This window comes from Heteronotia binoei, chromosome 5 (assembly GCF_032191835.1).
Source record: "Heteronotia binoei isolate CCM8104 ecotype False Entrance Well chromosome 5, APGP_CSIRO_Hbin_v1, whole genome shotgun sequence".
Taxonomy (NCBI): domain Eukaryota; kingdom Metazoa; phylum Chordata; class Lepidosauria; order Squamata; family Gekkonidae; genus Heteronotia; species Heteronotia binoei.
The window spans coordinates 168515523-168537620 of record NC_083227.1 but is presented as its reverse complement, the minus strand read 5'-3'; the positions used below and the strand labels follow the sequence as shown (position 1 = coordinate 168537620).

The following is a 22098-nucleotide window of genomic DNA, read 5'->3' as shown; positions in this document are numbered from 1 at the left end:
CTTTTTAATTGAGTTTGATTCTGTAAGCTTTTTTGGAGACCACTGACGGTGTGCTGGGAGGGCCAAGATGTCCTCTTGTCCTCAGAAGAGAAGGACCCCTCACGGTGAGTATCCAGTGGTCGTTCTCTCTCTGAGGTAGAGGACATCTTGTGGGACATCCTAAAGCAGTGTCCCCAGATTGAGGGGGGGGGGAGTCTCTGCCATCTCAGTCCTCCAAAGCATATTGCAGCACTTTGCGCCGAAAGACTGTGTCTGCTGACACATATGCATTGGTCTTGTGATGACGTATGAAGGGTGATATGGAGGACCATGTTGCCACCCTGCAGACGTTCTCCACTGACACCCTGTTTGCCATGGCAGCATTAGTGGCTGCACTTCATACTGAGTGAGCAGTTATGCCTGGAGGAACTGGGAGGCATTGGCTTTTGTATGCATAAATGAATGGTCTTACTTATGGCTGCTGTAGACATCTTTTTTCCTACATGCGGGAATGAAAGATTGATGAAGAGGGCATCCACGGCTTGCAACGCCTCCATCCTTAGGATATAGCACTTCACAGGCCTCCTTACATCTAGTGTATGCCACACCTTTTCCTTTGGGTGTACCGGACGAGGGCAGAAAGAACATAGGCAGATCTCTTGTGATCTGTGGAAAGATGTGTCTACCTTATGGCAGAAAGTAGGGTCAGTGCATAATACAACCTTGCCGGTGAAATATACAGAAACTCAGATCCTTTGAGAGCGCTAAGAGTTCTGGAACCCTCCTGGCAGAGGTGATGGCAATCAGAAATAGGACCTTTATTCAGAGGAATGATAATGGTATTTCCTTAACGGGTTCGAAAGGAGGTTTTGTTAAGGCCTGAGGTCTGTGTTAAGGTTCCAGGTGGGAAATTGGTGTTGCTGTGGTGGCTGGGGAAGAGTTGCACCTCTCAGGAAGCGCAGAGCATGAGGATGCATTGATATAGAGACTCTCTGAACCTTTGGTAGAGCAAGCTAGAGCTGTTCTACCTGTGTAGTGTAGAGGCTTTGAGACCAGTGGACAGACCGTCTTGCAAAAAAAACCCCTGAGTACAGCTTTGACTGGTGGGTGAAGAGAGTCAATTTGCTTCTGACAACACCACCAGGCAAACACTTCCATGTGCACTTGTATATCCTTTGAGTGGACCCTCTTCTGGCAGCTAAACCAGTATTGGTGACCTGATCTGAGTAGCCTAGACATAGAAATCTCTGCCCTTCAACCTCCAAGTGGTCGATCGGTACCACTCTGGTTTGGGTAGAATTGGACCCTGGTGCAGCATGTCCTTCATCACGGTAGAGTTAGTGGCTTTTGAATGGCTAGTTCCTGCAGGTCTGCCAGCCGAGGTCTCTAATGCCAGTTAGGAGCCACCACTATTACCTCTGCTTTGAGATCTCATATCCTCCAAATGAGCCTTGGAAGAAGTGGTATCAGAGGAAAAGCAAAGAGTAACTCCTTCAGCCAAGGGGCTTTCAGTGCATCTGTGGCTTCCACTTGTGGGTGGTAATAATGCGTGTAGAAGCGAGTCAGTTTGTAATGGACAGTGATTTCCTTAAAGGACTTGTGACTGAGTGCCCACTCTCCTTGTCTGATTTGCCGGCGACTCAACCAGTCTGCCTGAATGTGGAGGACTCCTTGGACACATTCTGCCCTGATGGATAGGATGTGAAATTGGGACCATGTGAACAATTTGCAGGCTTCCTTGTGTAGTGCTTGGGACCTGGAGCCACTTTGTTTGTTGATATATGTCTTGGCTACCACATTGTGTGAATTAAGACACGCTTGCAGCGTAGAAGTGGCATGAAATGAAGTAAGGCCAATCCAATTGCCCTGAACTTGAGTACCTTTATTGGGAGCTTTGATTCCTAGCTGGACCAGGTTCCCTGGACTGGGATCTGTTGGTAGGTCACTCCCCAACCGGAGAGACTGGCATCCGTATAAATTTGTTGCCATTCTGGAGTCCAGAAGTACATCAAGTTTTGTAGTTTGGTCCACCATCTCAGACGCATCTTCACCTTCAATGGAACTCTGAGGGGCATGTCAAGTTTTTTGGAGATATGATGTTGGTATGGCCGAAGGAAACTCTGGAACTGTCTGGCGTGGAATCTTCCCCATTGGACTGCATCTATATTGAGAGTGTAGCCAGAGACATAAGAGTAGATCGCTTGTTCTTGATGACTGCTGTTGCTGTGTCTCTGATCTCCTGGGCTTTCCTCTGAGGGAGGAAGAGACAGGCTGATGCAATGTCTATGACTACTCCTAGATGTTCTAGACATTGTGATGGAGATAGGGAGCTCTTTGGTAGGTTGAGCCGAAAACCGAATTCCTTCAGGCATTAAAATAGTTTGATTGATGTCCCGCTGAGCTCTGTTGATCGATGGGGCCCGAATGAGAATGCCATCTAAATACGGATGCACATGAATGCCTTGTTCCCTGAGAAGTGTTACTGAGTTGACTAATACCTTTCTGAAGACCCTGATGCTTGAGGTAATGCTTGAAATTGGCAGTGCATTCCGCCATAGTAAAACCTGAGGACTTTCCTGTGACCTGCAAAAACTGGGATGTGTAGATAGGCTTCCACCAAGTCAATCGATGTTAGGGACTCCTAGGGCTGTAAGGACTCCCAGGGTCTCCATTCTGAGGTCTTGGGTGAGATGAATTTGTTTAAGTCCTTTAAGTCCAAGACAGCCCGTCAGTCTCCTGATCTCTTTGGGACTGAAAAAAATAGAGTAGACCCCTGCTTACTGATCCTCTGGTGGAATTCTTTCAGTCACTTGTATTGTCAGTAGGTGTTGGATGGCCTGTAGAGCGTGAAGTCTCTTTTGTGGGTTACGGTGGTCTGGGGAACAAACAAAATGTTGAGGGGGAAATTGGTGAATTCGATCTTGTAGCTGTCGGATATTACTTCTTTGCACCACTTGTCTATTTGTGTCTTCTACCAGCTGGTCTGGAAATGCAGAAGACGAGCTCCAATGGGGTAGGAAGCATAGACATGCTTTGTCCTCTTGGTCTCTGTTGGATCTGTCCAGCTGTTTGCCTGGTTTGTCGAATCTATTAGCAAAGGGGGGGTCTTCAAAATGGTTGCTTGGAAGAGGACCGTGCGCCTCTTTTTGATTCCTGTCTGAACTTGGGTAGAGTATGTTGGGTACGAAAGGAATTAGAATAGGCTGGACAGCCGCCTTGGCGTCTGATGAATCTCAGCATCGCCTTCTTATCCCTGGTCTCCACTAAATTTTTTTTCTAGGTGATCACCAAAGAGGTGCCCACCTTGAAATGGATATACCATCACTATGTTTTTGGATCTGATATCTGCCATCCAAGCCTGTAGCCAGGGAGTGCACCTAGCAACTGCCGTGGAGAAGATTGCTCTGGAGGCAAAGACTAGGGACTCCAAGGTCGAATCAGTGAGGAAGGATATGGCTTTTACCAGTCTGTTTGCTCCTTCTATTGTGCAAGTTTCCATCTGGTAGCATTTTAATCGACTTTCTTATACACACACAATGGAGGCTCTGGCAATCATGGATCCTTATAGCTGCAGCCTTGAGAATCATGGATGAAGCTTCATGTGCTCTGCTTGGAGCAAATTCAGCTTTTCTGTCCAAGGGTTTTTTTTAGAGTGCCGTCTTCCGACACCAGACCATAGCTCTGCAGAGCCACCACTGGGGTGTCAACCTTTGGTACCTGTAAGAACTCATTTGTGAAAGAACACAAATGGTAAAGCTTTTTTAAGAAACCAGGATATTGCTTATTAGCAGAAGGGTTTTTTCCACTCAGCCCTCATTTGCTTCTCAAAGTAGGCTGGGAATGGGTAAGTTCTCTCAGATGCAGTGTGCTTGGGGAAGAACTCCCTGTCCTTGTGTTTGACTCTATTCTTATCCTCTTTGTCCTCCTCAGTATCTGGGTCATCATCCAAATCTAAGACTGCCAGAGTTCTGGCTAGAAAGTACTGATAGTCCTCTGCATTAAAGAAACGATGTGAGGGTTCTAGCACTTGACTATCAGCTTCCTCAGCATCTGATGAAAATTCCCCCTCCTCCCTGTCACCAAGCTGGTCAGAATGGTCACTGCCTCTCTCAGGGGACTGATCCCCACCGTCTTGATCTAGGTTTGCCTATTTTTGTGCAGCCTTAGTGGGCCAGGAGCCAGGGTTATGGCCAGTTGGTCTCCTGCAAGGTGCGGGAGGGGGAGGGGAAAGGAGGAAGAGGATGGGGACCTACGTCTTTCCCCTCGTTTTCTTACAGAAGTCAAACATTTCCTCCCTTAATTGTTCCTTAAGGACTGCAAAGAACTTATTTGGGAGCAGCACAGGTACTAAGCCCCCTTGATTATCTCCTTGTAAATTCCCAAGCAGGCCTACTCAGGAGTAGGCAGAACGGTCTCATGCTTGGATTAAGGCAGTCAGAGGTAACGCCCACTATTTCGCCAGCTTCACCCTCTCCAGGACGCTCCATTGAGCTCTGAGAAGAACTGTTAGCCACACCGCTTGAGCCCGCTTCGGCATTCAAGCCGTGGGAAGTTTTGGTGAGCTTTTTATTACAGCTGCAATACTGCGGCATCAGTGGGGAGGCCGAAGCAAACCGCAAGTGGGTCTTGCCGGCTCTGCTATTTTCCAAGGGCTCCTGGTTGTCCTCAAGAGAGGAATTCGTCAGCGTTGTGCTGAATTCTAAGTCAGCTGCAGTGTAGCTTTGATCTACCCCAGGGCTATTTTGTCTCAGTAGGGGAGTAAAGAGAATGGCCATTTGTAGATCAAAGGCTCCAGAAATGGGCAGAGGGGGAAAAGAATAATGCAAGATGAGCAGGGAGGGGATTCTTAAGGACGGAAGAAAACACAAGTAGAAAGGTGAGGGAAGATAAAAAGAGAGAGAAGATTGAATAAAAGATATAGCAAGGCAAGGAGATTTGGCAAAGCCTAACTGAGATGCTCTCCCTACTGAGACAGGAAACAAACAAACTTGAGGGTGACTCTCATCTGGAACAGGAAGCTGAAATTTTAGTCCTGCCTCCCTACAAGAAGGACCACCCACAAGATGTCCTATGCCTCAGAGGGAGAAGAAATATTTATTTTGCTCTCAAGTTCTGCTTCATTTTGCTTCCCGTCTGTCTTCTAAGATGAAGACCTACTGGGACAGGTGAAACTGAAATTCCTGCAAGAAGAATTCCAAGATGACAGACCACAGGCCACCAATTACCAACTCCTACTAGAACTAGGTGGCATTTTAAGAGACTACAAAGATGATGTTCACGATCATCTAGTCTGAAGTCAACATTATACAGACAATGCTACACCTCAAAACTGAGTTTCATATTACCATACTGTCTAAGAATCTTCCATCTAAAAAGCTATCTTTGGATTTTGCAAGATTGGTTGATCATTAATTTTTTAAAAAATGAAACCTAAGTGGTGAGAAGACTTAAAATTGTGCAAAGAAGTGTGAGAGTTTTGTAGGGGACGTGTCAAACATGCAGCCCGTAAGATGGATTCAGCCAGCGCAGGGCTCAAATCCAGCTCCTTCTCCAGGGCTGCTCCTCTTCTTTTGGGGAGGAAAGAAAGAGGCAGAGAATGAAAACAAAGTCCCATGGCAGCTTTAAAACCAACAATGTTTTATTCCAGGTCAAGCGTGGCCTGGGAGCCACATGTAGCTTTTTCATACATATTGTGGGGCTCTCAAAGTCCCCACTGCCCTGTCAGTCAGCTTGGAGAAGGCATTTCTCTCTTTAAATCACTTCTCCAAGCCAAGCCAGACAGCAGCTTGGAGAATGCATTTAAAGTTACTTTCCTTCCACCTCTCCCTCCCCCCCAATCTATTTTCCTTCCTTCCTGCTCTCAAACATATAATGGTCATGTCTTGCAACTCTCAAACATCTGACATTTATTCTATGTGGATTTTACATTAAAGCAGTTTTGGCTATCCCTGTTCCAGGTATAAGCTTTTGTGTGCAAGCACAATTTTCTTTGGAGGGAGGGAGGGTGGATTCTTCTGGCAAGCACAATATACATTGAGGAAATTTTGGCTTATTCTGAAAAGTTGTTTTAAAAAAAGATTGGATTTCTCTGTTTTTATCTCGACTTTTTTTCAAAAAGACACTGATTTCAAAAAGACAACTTCCGGGGTTGGAAAATGCCGAGCTAAACTGCTTCTCAGAAGGGGAGCAAGCTGGAACTTCTGTTCGGGGTAGTGGAAGGCAATCTAATGCCTATTGCCTACTTTTCTCAGACAGAGATCAGTCCAAGATATGCACAGGAAACTTTGAAGATATTTACCTTGGCTAAAAGGGAGTCCCGGGGGGGGCTCCTTTGAGGGGTCTCCAGAGAAGAGTTGCATTTTCATCATCTGCAGAAGTTTCCAGAGTCATTTATTTGACATAAGCTCGACAGGATCCTAACCTTCTTTGATACTACTAAACATCTAAAGCTACACAAGACCAGTGTTGATCTGGATAACTACAGAAAAGGTACTGATCGCTATCTTTCATTCCGGGACTAATTAAAGTTAAACAAAATAAAATCAGAAGGTGGGAAACTGAAATCTAAAAAGTTTGGAAGAAAAAGGGGATAAGGGGCGAAATTTGGACTTTGTAAATTTAAAGGACAGTGCTAAAAAGTGGAAAGGAATTTATTGTTTGGTCTACTTGTGGTTTTTAAGAAAAAGTCCCATCATAGAATTGCAGCTCTCACAGTCAATACAGGAAATACGTCAAGTATCGTGAGATCTCTCTACCAGTAAAAACAGGATTTGGTGGCAAGTAAAGCAGGAAGTATTGTATGGAAAAGGGAAATCATCGAAGCAGCCAGCCTACTTTAGGACTATAATATCATAGGAAAACATCGGCAGCCATTGCTAGGAGGCTAAAGTTTAAATAAAACTTTTAAAGTGTTCGGGACATTAAAAATTGGTGGAGCCGACAGAGGTGAAGATTATAAGGTAAATGCTATTGGATATTATTGTTAACTGTTTCAGAAGTCCTTAGAGGAAAAAAGAAAAAAAATTTAAAGTGAGGCAGAAAGTCGTGACCGCCATTTTGGGAAAAATAAAAACTTTTTCAGTGTTTTCACATGTCAGACCACAAGCAAACCCATGCAAAGACTGCTTCACTGGAGAAAATGCAGGACTAATTAGAGGCAATGGAAGCCAGGATAATGAAAGGGTTGAAGGAGATGGTAACTGCTTCCAAAAAAGAAATCAGAAAAGATATTGAAGAGCTAAAAAAAAAATATAGAAGATCTCAGGAATGAGACTGTGTTAACATCAAAGAAAGTGCAGGAGGTGGAAGGGAGAGTGAAAGTACATGATTCCACCTTGTTAAAAATACAAGAAAAAGTGGCAATTCATGACTGTAAATTGACGGAGACCCAGATACATCTGAGAAGAGTACCTGAAGATGAAGAAACTGACTTGAAAGAATATATAATAAAAATAATTGCAGAATTTCTGGAGGAAGATCCTGAAGGGACTAGAAATATGTATGACTATATGTATAGAGTGACCTCACTTCATGCAAAAAAAAAAAATAATCTACCAAGAGATGTAGTCATAAGATATATGACAAAAGAAATGGTGGGAAAAATCATGAATAAAAACTTGGAAAAAAACATTGATAGTGGGAGGCAGCAGAGTAAGAATTATGAAGGAGTTGCCAAGACAAGTGATAAATGACAGAAGAGCATATAAGAAATTGACAGAAAAATTACGGGACAATGAAATGAGGTATAGATGGATAATACCTGAAGGTTTGAGCTTTGAACTTCAAGGAAAAAGGATTACAATTACAAACACACAGGAACTGAGTAGATTCTATAAAGAACAAAGAATTTGCACCATGATGGATTACAAATTGTTATCTTGGAATGTAAATAGACTAAATTCACCACAAAAAAGAAAGGCAACGTTTCATTGGATTAAAAAGCAAAATTGTAATATAGTTTGCCTACAAGAAGTACATATCAAACAAAAGGATTACAAATTTTTATGGAATAAACAATCGGGACTAGAATTTCATTCAGAAGAAAAGAAGAAAAGGGGAGTGATTTTTTATATTTAACAAGAATTGGATCCGAAATTGTGTTTAAAGACAAAAATGGAAGATTTGTAACGTTAGAAATAATATTAAACGCAAAAAAAGTTGTTATTGGGACTGTATGCACCAAATGGAGCAAAGGATGTTTTTTTTAAAGACATTATACAGCAATTTGATGAAGTGACATATGATCAAGTTTTGATAATGGGGGACTTTAATGGAACAGTTCCGAATAGACTGGATAGGTCTGTGGAAAAAAAAATAATAAAGGAAAATTGCCAAAGTCCTTCTTTGAATTGGTTAAACAAGAAAACTTGGAAGATATATGGAGAAAATTTAACCCTGAAGTACGGGACTATACATTTTTTTCAGCAAGACATAATACTTTTTCCAGAATTGACATGTTGTGGGGCACTAAGGATTTAGGCCTTATAACAAAGAAAATAGAGATTTTACCTAAAATAGGAGCTGATCATAACCCAATAATGTGGATTACAAAATTGTCTAAAAAGTCGAGAAGATGGAGACTAAATGAAGATTTACTACAGAATAAGGAAATAGTGACGTCCCTAGAAAATGAAACTAAAGCTTTCTTCCAAATAAATGATAAAGAAGATATAGAATTTCAGACAGTGTGGGATGCTTATAAAGCGGTAATGAGAGGAATATTGATTACATTGAATAATAAAGATAAGATGGATAAAGAAAAACAGATGCTGGACATTCAAAATGAAATAAGGAAAAAAGAAGGGGAACTGAGAAAAAAGCCAGGGAAAAAGAAAATTATGAGGGAGATCACAGTATTACAAACACAAATGAGACATTTGTTAAATAAGGAACTGGAATGGAATTTGAAAAGATTACAGCAGAAATCTTTTGAGGGAGCAAATAAACCTGGAAAATATTTGGCCTGGCAATTGAAAAAAAAGAGAGAAAGCAAAATCATTAATAAAATTGTGGCTGATGGAAGAGAGATGGTAGATCAAGAAGGAATAAAAAGAGAATTTTTAAATACTATGCTAAATTATTTAAGGGTGTTAAAATAAAGAAAGAAAAGATGAAAGCGTATTTACAAAATATTAAAATAGCACCCTTAAAAGAAAATATGAAAAAAGTTTTGAATTATCCAATTGAAAAAAATAGAAATTGAAGCAGCGATTAATGCAATGAAAATTGGAAAGACACCTGGACCAGATGGATATACAGCTAAATTTTTAAAAACCTTTAAAGTGAAATTAATACCGAAACTTCAGAAATTGATGAACATAAGAATAAAAGGGAATATACCAAATACATGGAAGGAAGCTGTAATTTCGTTGATTCCAAAAGAAGATAGAGACATCACGAATGTAAAAAATTATAGACCAATTTCACTATTAAATAATGATTATAAAATATATACAAGAATATTGGCAGAACGGCTTAAACAATATTTGATAAATTTTATAAAGGAGGATCAAGCAGGGTTTCTTCCCAAAAGGCAAATAAGAGACAATATTAGAACTGCTGTAAATATTGTAGAATATTATGAAAGACATCCAGAAAAGGAAGTTGCGGACACCCAGAAAAGATCTTTGCGGATGCAGAGAAAGTATTTGATAATTTAAACTGGGACTTTATGTTTGCAGTAATGGAGAAAATGGAGTTGGGGGAAAACTTTATAAGAATGATAAAGGCAATATATACTGAACAACGTGCAAGGTTATGTATAAATGCAGATCTTACAGAAGATATTATAATTAGCAAAGGTACAAAACAAGGCTGCCCGCTTTCCCCATTGTTGTTCATAATGACTCTTGAAATCTTACTGATGCAAATACAAGATGACAAAGAAATAGAAGGATTAAAAGTAAAAGGATTTATTTATAAATATCGAACATTTGCAGATGATATAATGTTTATAAATGAAAATCCTATACAAGTAACACCTTTGTTGTCAGTTAAAATACAAGAATATGGAGAATTGGTGGGACTTTATATTAATAAAGAAAAATCAAAACTTTTATGTAAAAATATGCAAGTAAATAAACAAAAGGAACTGCAGAAGCTAACAGGATGTGAAGTTACCTGTAAGCTAAAATATCTGGGTGTGGAGATAACAATGAATATTGATTTGTTTAAAAATAATTATGAGAAGCTATGGCGCAAAATGGATGAAGATATGATAAAATGGAATAAACTTAATTTGTCATTGCTGGGCAGAATAGCTGCAATTAAAATGAATATTCTGCCAAGAATAATGTATTTGTTTCAAACTATTCCGATTGTGAAATATAGTAAACAACTTAATAGATGGCAAAGAAAAATCTCAGAGTTTGTGTGGGCTGGGAAGAAACCAAGGATTAAAATGAAAATTTTAACAAATACAAAATAGAGAGGAGGATTCCAATTATCAGATTTAAAATTATATCATGAAGCAATTTGTTTAGTGCGGATAAAAGAATGGGTGATACTGTTAAACAAAAAACTCAGCGTTGGAAGGTCATGGAAATAAATTTGGCTGGCACACTTATATGTATTATGGAAAAAGGAAGATGGATGGGGTTTTTCCTCACCATTATATAAGAAACAATTTGTTAAATATGTGGATGAAATATAAGAAATATGGGGATGAGAGAAAGCCGTTATGGATAGTGCCAACAAAAGTAATAAAAATAACAGCTGAGACGGGTGAAGAAAATTATTAAAAATACAAAGTGGCAAAATAGAATTGAAAACTGCTGAAGAGTAGAACTATAATTTGGTACTTGCTTTCGGCTGCTAGGACACTGCTTGCGCAGTTATGGAAGCAAGAAAAATACCAGAGAAATGGGATTGGATTGCAAAAGTTATGACATGGAGTGAAATGGACAAATTAACAAGAACTTTAAGAGACTATGACTTAGAAGTTTTTAAGATGGACTGGAAAAAGTTTAGAAGATATGTAGTAAAAGAGTGGAAAATAAAAGGACATTGGACAATTTGATAATGATTAAGTCTTAGAAGGAAGAAGAATATTAATCTTTATTAGTTAAGGGTACCTTTAAATATTAGTATTTTAAGTAAATAACACCGGTGGGGGTCAAGTAACGGGGAGAGGGGTGGTTAGAAAGTAATATATGGGATAGATTTAAAAAGTTACTAATGATGCAAGAAATAGAGATTGTTTCCATATGTTACAAATAAAATTGTTTTAAAAAAAGAAAAAAGAAATTAAAATGCTTGGATTGGTCCTTATATCTTGGAGACTGGAGTGATTTCAGATGCCAACTGATAAATAGCTCACATTGGTAACGAGACAGGAAAACTAGGTCTCGATTCAGCCCTGGAGGATGCATTGTCTTGAGTGTCATTATTAATTGTAATTCAGCAGTCTCACTTTCTAATCTTGAAATTTCTTTGTAAGAGCACTGTTACTTTTAGGTCAGCAACTAAATGCTGTTGTTTCTAATGTCAGACTTATGCCCATTTATTCTTTGCATCCTCCTGGACTGAATCCTCCTGGATGGAACTGGGGGGACCTGTCTCATTACCAACGTTGGTATCTCCACCCCTACTACCCCTCTGCATATCACACCTTATTCGATCAAGCCTGCTGTTGCCATTCAACATCTGAAATCATCATCAGACAACTTTTACTGGCATGTATAGACATATCCAATAGAAGGTCGACCAAATTAAAAATTAGGAGAATACAGAGTCCATGCAAAGTAAGATTAGAAGTACAAGATAAAAACAGAAGTAAGAGCATAATAAAGCCTAATACATAGTATTACTTATTAGGGTGTTTAACCATAACACTATGAAGAAACTTTGCTACTATTTCAGTTATTTCAATCAATCAATCAATCAACCTTTAATGGCATATAAAAACAGGTTAAGGAGAACAATGGGTTGAGAAACAGAATAGGTTAAAATACTGAACCTCAGGATTAGAGCACAATTACATAAAATCACAGTTAAATGAAACAACTGTTCCTTGTCTTGACGAGTCTTTTTGGCCCAGTACAGGAATAAGGCAGTATTCACGGTTATGTCGGGAGTAACATCCTTCAAAAGAAACTGCACCTTCTCTGGATCAGCCAGACCCATCTTATTTCAATATCCAGGTTATTAAGCAAGAAAAGAACCTTAAAATCATCAGTGGGGGCTAATATGGGATATAAAAAATCACAACGGGACGCTAGATAAAAAGGGCACTGAAAAACATGCAAGACAGTTTCAACGCAGTCCTTCGTACAAGGACAGCACCTGCTAGAATAAGGAATCCTTGGAATCTGCCAGATAAAATGGCTGAGGGAAGAAGGTTAAATCTGGCCAAGGAGAAGGCTCTGTGCAAGTTTGAAGCTAAGAGTTGATAGAGGTATGCAGCTGGGAAGCTTGGATTCGGAACTATCCCTAAAATTAAGGGAGAGCAGGTTCTGTTGAAAAGGGTATAGAGAGTTTCTAACCCAACAGACTAGATTTGATTTTTTAAAAGCCCCAAACTCATATTTACAGATTGCCATTCCAATTTTGTCTGATGAAGTCTGCTTAGAGCAGGTGTCCCCAACCCCCGGGCCGCGGACTGGTCCATGGCCTGTTCTCAAGTGGGTCGTGCAGCCACCTGCCGCCCACCCCCCCGTGCAGCCTCGCCGTCCCCCGTTTATACCACCTTAAGGCCAGGGAAGGTGCCATGAAGCACCTTCCAGGCTAACCTCTCCCACCCCCTGCTGGGGTCACTGGGCCCAACAACATTAACTACACCATCTCAGGCTCATTCACTTGTTCATCTTCCAACATTATATGCCATTAAATGCCAACAATGCCCTTCAGTTCTCTACATAGGGCAAACAGGACAAACCCTCCGCCAAAGGATAAATGGACACAAATCTGACATCAGGAATTACAGAACTGAGAAACCAGTCGGAGAACACTTTAACCTTCCTGAGCATTCAATGGGTGACCTCAAAGTAGCTGTTTTACTACAAAGGAACTTCAAGAACAGAATGGAGAGAGAAATTGCTGAATTACAAATTATTATGAAACTTGGAACAAATACCTCCCCAGAACTATCATGTCACCCCGCAGTCGACATTTCTCCAAGCTAAAGAGCCCCAAGCGTTTTAACCTTTCTTCATAGGGAAAGTGCTCCAACCCTTTAATCATTCTAGTTGCCCTTTTCCGGACTTTTTCCAATGCTATAATATCCTTTTTGAGGTGCGGTGACCAGAATTGCACACAGTATTCCAAATGAGACCGCACCATCGATCCATACAGGAACATTATGACACTGGCTGATTTGTTTTCAATTCCCTTCCTAATAATTCCCAGCATGGCGTTGGCCTTTTTTATTGCAATCGCACACTGTCTTGACATTTTCAGTGAGTTATCTACCACGACCCCAAGATCTCTCTTGGTCAGTCTCTGCCAGTTCATACCCCATCAACTTGTATTTGTAGCTGGGATTCTTGGCCCCAATGTGCATTACTTTGCACTTGGCCATACTGAACCTCATCTGCCACGTTGACGCCCACTCACCTAGCCTCAACAGATCCCTTTGGAATGCCTCACAATCCTCTCTGGTTCTCACCACCCTGAACAATTTAGTGTCATCTGCAAACTTGGCCACTTCACTGCTTACTCCGAACTCCAAATCATTTATGAACAAGTTAAAGAGCATGGGACCCAGTACTGAGTCACCCCACTGCTTACCGTCCTCCACTGCGAAGACTACCCATTTATACTCACTCTCTGCTTCCTATTAATTTCCCAGGCAAGCTAGGCCTGCAACCTTCCTCCTGCCGCCTTGAGACTTTGGCAGACATTCCATACTGTTTGCCACCATCTCAGTGGACAACTCTGATTCGTTATCCGGTAGAAAAGTAACAGCTAACCCTTCATCTCTTTGAGATGAGTCCTCCTGAACCAGAGACATTTCATCTCCTGTCGGCTTTCCCCCAGGCCGAGGAGGCGCCACAGGGGGGCGGTCGCCGGGTCTGGGGCCGGTCCCTGGGACAAAAAAGGTTGGGGGCCACTGGCTTAGAGCATACAAAAGCTTATATTTTGAATAAAACTTAATTGGTATTAAAGGTGCAATTTGTCTACTGCTTTGTTCTATTGCTTCAGACCAACACAGCTGCCCATTTGGATCCATCTAGAATTGACAGATTCAGATAGTAGCTGATATATACAGCTAAGAGGGTCAGAGTTGAAGAGGAGTCATGACCGAAATTTAATGGTGGGAATTCATGCCTTAGTAGCCAGCAAATCCTGAGCGCACTCCAAACATAAAGCAGCATATGGAACACACATAGGTACTCCATGATCTTTCGCAAGAAGTCAGAGTGTACTCATTCAACTGAATTGTCAATTGCATCGATCCAGAGAGGTACCCCATACAATAGTTGAGCTCCAATTTTAGCATTAAAGGCTTTAAGTGAGAAATCACCTGTATAAAGTTTATCTCGCCGGTACCTCGTGTTACATTTTATGGCATGCATGGCCTTACCCAACAAGGTGACATGTCAGATCCCGCCCTTGTAACAAATTAGTTCAACAACTCTGGTTTATGGTATAAGATGAAGAGCAGAAGCTATTCAGTTACTGACTTATTTGGATTCAGAAGTGAATGCATCCACAGTAATGAGTTTATGGTTGATATGTAGTCTGTGATCAAGAGGGATGATAAGAAGGTACAACATACATGCACTGAATCATGGGTTGACTGAATAGGCGGTTGCTACTCTCCCTTTCCATGGATTACAGCTTGAGTGCCCAAAGCAGTTAGCACAGCCAGTTTTAGTCAAATTGCTCTCACTTCTAACCAGTGGCATTTTTACACCTAAGCAGAAGTGTGGCAATTCTGGTTCTAGTCTTCTTTATCATTGTAAGGGTTCTCCCCAGAAGCAGATTAGCCAAATCCACTTGTACAATGCCTATTATAGTGCACAAGCATAAAAGGCTGCTGTAGGTCAACTCAGAATAAAAGTCAATGACTTAAGAGGACTCTGGAAGCCTCCATGCACTTTGCTTACACAAAGATTCAGGACATTCTGCCTTCTCAAAATGGGATTGCCAAGTGCAGCCAGAACTCAAGTCAACTTTAGAGTGCTGTTCACTAATCCCAGTTATTTAGGGGCTGGTTGTCATTTATCAGTATTAAAGGATAGGCACTTTATATATTGCTCAGAGTTACTCACAGGCTCCAGGGCTAAAATATTGAAAGGTCCACTCAAAACTCTAGCCTTTCCCCTATTGATTGGGTTATGCTAGCTAGACCAAGATTTTTGCTCTGAGCAAAGGATCATACACCTTGGAAGTCACATACTAGTAACCTTACCACCTAATGCATTCAGGTTAACACACTCCACCCAGCTGAAGACTAAAATCCTTTTTCAATTTTTGATCTGCTTTCCTGATCACAGCTGGACAAGAATACCACCACCATATTGTAGCTTGGATAGAGCTTGGTTGGATGCAAGAAATACCACAATTAGAAATGCCAAGAGTTGCTATGAACCAGCATTTGAGATATGCTCCTTACAGAATTTTTCACAACTGCTGAAAACTGTTGCATAGTTAACTGTTGCAAAGCTTAAAAGGAGTTTGCCGAGTCATAATTTTGTTCTATGCACACAATGGCAAAACAACCCCTGGAAACCATCACACAGAAGCTTCACTTCAGCAGACAGATGTCACAACTATCAACAGTTCCAATTTACAGCAAGCCTGATTACAGCCTGTGTGAGAAATCATCTGTTCCCTTAAATTAGGCAAGGATATATTTTACCACGTTCAGCCAATTTAACTGAGAGAACACAATGCAATGAAGGGTTTGTAGATCTGGTCTTCCTCTCAGTTTTAACTTACTCAAGTAATCATTTTAGAAGTGTAACTCAATCATTCCAAAGGACCTTTGTGGCCCATCTGATTAATCTTCTGTCTTGGAAAGTATTGCAAAAGCAATTTGAGAAAGGAAACTCAGATACAAAACAAAAGTTATATTTGGAGGTTAGATGAACAGAGTACTTTGTTCAATACGTTCAGCAAAAATTTCACGGGGCCAAGTTAAACCACGCTGTATACTAATAACTCCTCTTTAAAGCTGTGTAATAAATTCTACAACCTTTCCAGGCCACTAATTGAGTAGAAGGCTATTCCCTCCTTTATATCTCTCAACACAATGCAGTTGTGTGTTGCCTTTCCTCTCATCTCCCTTAAGGCCACTTCTAGGCATTTGAGATCTACCATCAAGTTCCATTTAAACTTCCCTCCTTATACATACCTATTCCTCCACATAAAGGAGTCTGGCCAATGCATGCAATAGAATTGAGGTGGTCGGAGACAAGCAGGCTGTCACATTTGTAACATTTCCTATTAAACCAACCTCTTCCAAATAAGAAATATAGCACACTTAAGAGAAAATTTTGTAGCTGGCCCTTCACATGCTACCCCAAGTTTCCTACTTCCAGAGAATGATTCACATAGGAAATCTCAGAAATAATCCCTCACCTGCTATTTAAACTGAACCAGTCCATTCTATTACTTCAGCACATGGCTACTTGTGTACTCCACCACCTCATTCAGATACAAGCGTAGACCACACCTCTTATGAGGCCACTCAGTGCATGCTTAATTTTATTCACTTACACAAGATAACGGTGACTAACCCTAACCATTTTATTTGACAGGTTATAAACCAGCATCAAGTTCAATGCACTCAAAGTCTTCTATGCAATATTTCTGGCTACAAGCACAACATGGAATACTCAATAGCAAAATATGACCAATTTTGCAGGGCTCCTTATTCCTACTGAGCAGTTCCTTGTCTACCTTCAACACACACACATCCCTCTCACTGTATTAATACTCTTAAATGCTCCCCCCAAGTAGTTTGCCTGCAATGTTTTATTTGGTCGCTTATAGCTCAGCACACCCAACAATAAAGTGGAATTTTGGCCATCGAAGCTTCTGCCACAAGGCCTATTTTGCCAGCAGAAGACTAACATGGGTATCCTTTTAGAAAAACATTTTGAAGCATCTGCACTTTTCTCACCCCAAAATTAAGTCTTTGCTTCAAAGCATAGGTGGCAGTGTGCTGAGCCCACAACAGTCCCCCAGGAGCCCTTGTGATACAACCCTCTGCCTCCCCAGCTATGTTATGTAAAACTGTTTCTGCATTCCTTCCATTTGTTCAAAGTGGAATTATACTGCTCACTGCTCCCTTGTCCACCACCTGATCCTACCCTGTTCCCAAAAAGGCAAAAGCAGCTCAGAGATGTTATCTCAACATTATTCAACAATTCATGGTTTCAATGTTCTCAGGAGGAAGAGCTATTTTATTAAGTGGCCTATTATGTCAGTCCTTGGGCATTTAGAAAAGATGGCTGTGATTACTAAGAGCCAGCATGGATTTCTCAAGAAAATGTCATGTCAGACTAACCTTACCTATCTTTCTGAAAAAGCTACTACCTTGCTGGATCAGAGAAATGTTGTAGACAGTTTATTTTGATTTCAGTAAGGCTTTTGATAAGGTTTTACATAATATTCTTGTTGACAAATTGGTAAAATGTGGTTTGGATCCTGTTACTGTTAGGTGGATCTGTAACTGACAGATCACACCCAAAGAGTGCTTGTGAATGGTTCCTCATCCTCTTGGAGAGGAGTGACCAGTGGAGTACCTTGAGGATCTGTCCCAGGACCTTTTTTGTTTAATATCTTTATAAATGATTCAGATGAAGGAATACAGGGAATGCTTATTAAATTTGCAAATGGTACTAAATTGGGATGAGTTGCAAATACAGTAGAAGACAGAGACAGGATACAGTATGATCTTGACAGGCTGGAAAACAGATAAAATTGATTTTAACAGAGATAAATGTAAAGTTCTGCATTTAGATAGGAAAAATGAATAATTATAGGATGGGAGAGACTTGTCTTGACAGTAGTTTGTGTGGAAAGGATCTAGGGGTCTTAGTTGTTCATAGACTCAACACAACTCAGCAGTGTAATGCAGTAGCTAAAAAGGCAATGCAATTTTGGGCTGTATCAACAGAAGTTTGATGTAGTGGTTAAGTGCGTGGACTCTTATTTGGGAGAACCGGGTTTGATTCCCCACTCCTCCACTTGCAGCTGCTGGAATAGCCTTGGGTCAGCCATAGCTCTCGTAGGAATTGTCCTTGAAAGGGCAGCTGCTGTAAAAGCTCTCTCAGCCCCACCTACCTCACAGGGTGTCTGTCGTGTGTGTGTGGGGGGGAAGGTAAAGGAGACTGTGACCACTCTGAGACTCCTTCAGAGTATAGGGTGGGATATAAATCCAAATCCAATATCTTCAAATATAGTGTCCAGATCCCACAAAGTGATGGTACCACTTTGCTCTAATTAAACCTCACCTAGAATACTATGTTCCATTTTGGGCACCACAATTTAAGGATATAGACAAGCTGCACCAAGTCCTACAAGGAAAGGCTGAAGGAGCTGGGTATATTTAGTTTGGAGAGGAGACGAATGAGAGGTGATACGATCACCATCTTCAAGTACTTGAAGGGCCATCATACAGAGGATGATGTAGAGTTATTTTTTGTTGCCCCAGAAGGTCAGGCCAGAACCAATGTGTTGAAATTAAATCAAAAGAGTTTTTGGCTAAACATTAGGAAGAACTTCCTGACAGAGCAGTTCCTCAGTGGAGCAGGCTTCCTCAGGAGGTGGTGGGCGATCCTTTGGAGGTTTTTAAACAGAGGCTAGATGGCCATCTGACAGCAATACTGATTCTGTGAACTTAGGCAGATCATACAAAGGAGGGGAGATACTTGTGATTTTCCTGCACTGTGCAGGGGGTTGGACTAGAATCCTGGAGGTCCCTCCAACTCCATCATTCTATTAATAAGATTGGTATTATGCCCTCTCTACTGAGGTTTTGTTTATTCATTTCAGTCTCTCAAAGGTAACCAGCCACCAATGGCAAGGACCCTGAAAGATCACTGCAGAAGGATGAGTCTTTTTTCTTTCCTCACCCCATCCCACTTTTCCTGCTGTTGAATTTGATAATAAATTTACTATACAAGCATTCAGTTAAACATGAAAAGCTCACCTTCTTTGAACAGTATCTCTGAAATCCCCTTAATCTGAAACCCTGATTCTTGAGTTCTGTGTGTACGTCCGTTACTGCCCATGGCTAATACTGGACCAAGTTAACCTTCTCTCCTAATGTAGCCAAAGAGATTCCTGCTGGTTTGAACTCGCTGGTGCTTTGCCCCATCACTCAAAGGCTCATGCTCTTCGAAGGCTTCCCCAGCCAAGTCCAAGCACTCCAGTGAATGTTTTCAGTAGATCTCAATCATTTATCTCGATCCCTCCTATCCCCCTTCAGTATCACCACAGCAAACTGCTAATTTCTCACCTGGATCCCCGTTTTTAATTTAAGTTCCGCTTCCTATATTATTTTCCTGCTAGGCTTTCTTCTGATCTACTTACCACTGGACAATAGACCGGAAGGGAAAGAGAACCATTTGTGCAGACGACAAGGACCTCTTTTCTGCATATTTAAGACCACAGCTATATTTATAGTCCGTCTGTACTTAGCAAAGGTGAGGGAAAGCAACCCTTTTGTCCATTGGGGCCCTTGGGAAATATGACATAGGTCGTAATGTTCAAGACCAGATACTTACTGGATGAGAATTAATCTGTAGATTAATTCTCATACTGTAGAAGTACACAATACTGACAAATGCAGACAAGACACACCCATGAGCACCAGAATTAACCTAAAGATTAATTCTCATACTGTAGAAGTATACAATACTGACAAATGCAGACAAGACACATCCATGAGCACCAGAATTAACCTAAAGATTAATTCTCATACTGTAGAAGTACACAATACTGACAAATGCAGACAAGACACATCCATGAGCACCAGAATTAACCTAAAGATTAATTCTCATACTGTAGAAGTATACAATACTGACAAATGCAGACAAGACACATCCATGAGCACCAGAATTAACCTAAAGATTAATTCTCATACTGTAGAAGTACACAATACTGACAAATGCAGACAAGACACATCCATGAGCACCAGAATTAACCTAAAGATTAATTCTCATACTGTAGAAGTATACAATACTGACAAATGCAGACAAGACACATCCATGAGCACCAGAATTAACCTAAAGATTAATTCTCATACTGTAGAAGTATACAATACTGACAAATGCAGACAAGACACATCCATGAGCACCAGAATTAACCTAAAGATTAATTCTCATACTGTAGAAGTACACAATACTGACAAATGCAGACAAGACACACCCATGAGCCCCAGAAACGGTTCTACTCCCATTTGCAAAGTAACATAGGGTGGGGCTGGGCACAGCAGAAAAAAAAATGGTTGCCCATCAGCATCCCTGAACAAAGAAAGGGTGCAGGACTTGGGCTCTTGGCCTCTCCCACCGAAGCCTCTTTGGGCAAGAGCATCGGGGGCTTTTTTTAATCCCATCCTCTCTCCTTTCCCTTCCCTCCCCTCTCCGCGCCCAGGCCTTCAGCTGCACGTTCAAACGGCCAGACAGCCTCAGAAAGCGCCCAGAGAGGACAACAGCAGAAGAGCCCCCGGAAAGATGTGCGCATGCAGAGGCGAGCCGCACACCCCCGCCAGTGGGGGAGAAAGAGGCGGTGACCGGAGAAGGGGCTTCAGCAGCTCCGGAGAAACGAGGCTCGCAAGCCCCCGGGAACTCCGTCTAGAACTGCCCTGCATAACAAAGCCGCCGCCCCGCTCCATCCAACACACCCGGCGAGGCTCCCTCTGCACCTGCCGGCTCCATGTGCGGCACAGCGACGCATCTTCCCCGCCCCTGCCCCTGCCCGAGGCGTGCAGCCGCCGCTGCCGGCGCCCTCTAGCCCGCGGCTGTTACCTCGCTCGAGCACGCCAGCGCCAACCGCTCCTCCCGAGTGCAGGAGGTGGGCCTCGCAGCAGCAGCTGCCGCCGCTCAGGATCACTGCGCCGCCGGGCTGGGGGGCAGCGCCGCCGACACCAAGTGGGATGGGCCGGGCGAGAGCCGAGCAGAAATGCCCAGCTCAATTACCTGGCCAGCCAATGGCAGCGCCGGTTGGGATTTGGAAGGGATGATGTCACCCGGAGCGGAGCGGCTCGATTGTCTTGGGTGGGTGGGTGGACGGGTCGATTCGGAGGGGAGGCTGCGCTCACCTTCCTCTCTGCCCGCGTGTAACGTCGCGCACAAGGGAGAATGCATCGGTCCTACACGTGGCTGGGCATCAGCCCCCTCCCGCTGAATGAATGTGTGAAGCCATGGCTGCGCTAGAAAGAACTGCGTTTGAATGGGCCTGTTCCGCCTTGGAGTTCAGTGCAGGGAAGGTTCATGCTGGAATAATAGTTTCTTAAAAGTGTCACAAGAGTTCTGTTTATTTCTACAGCAACGAGTTTAACGGGTGTTGTGTCAATCTGGATTAATCTGTGAGAGCTCACTTAACCAAACTGGAGGCCGAAACACTGGTTTCTTCTTTGCAATCGCATAAAGTCATCGAGGCTGGTTGGCCATGCCCCCTTTTACTCCAAGCAGAACTATGCAAATTTTTGTATGCCTTTCATGGATAGAACAGGAGTGGCCTTCCAGACATCAAACAGCTTAGGTAAAAAAATGCTCTCAAGTTATGAACTACAAACTATTACATAGTAAGAACTAGGGGGGAAATACAATAGGACAAGTTGAAACTGATAACTAGTAACATACATCAATGAAAGAACCCTGAGGGCGGGCCTATAACAACAGTGGGGCATTCTGAGGCCCTACCCATTAATTACAAGCCATGCCCCACAAATAGCCATGACAAAAAACAAACAACAAACTGTGATGTAAATAGGCTACCATACTTTTATATACATATAATTACTTAACAATATACATACTTTTAAAATATAAAACTACTTTTAGATTGACAAATGTCTTTGATACAAAAATACGCAATAATACCCATAGGAGACATTTAAACCAATTTCAACAGGGCCCATAGTATTTTAGTGGTGCAACATACAAGTAACTAGTTACAGTAAACGCGTTTCACATTACACTTCATCAGTATTGTAAAAGTTCT

General features: G+C 41.8%; 1 protein-coding gene across 1 annotated transcript in view; it reads right to left on the bottom strand.

Moving 5' to 3' along the window:
• The window catches only part of PRR36 (proline rich 36), a 36181-nt gene extending 15090 nt beyond the window's left edge, over positions 1–21091 (bottom strand). The window contains exon 1 of the mRNA XM_060240698.1: positions 21072–21091. The gene's annotated coding sequence lies outside the window, so the exon portion shown is untranslated. The remainder of the gene's footprint in view (positions 1–21071) is intronic.
• Between the last annotated feature and the right edge of the window lie 1007 nt (positions 21092–22098).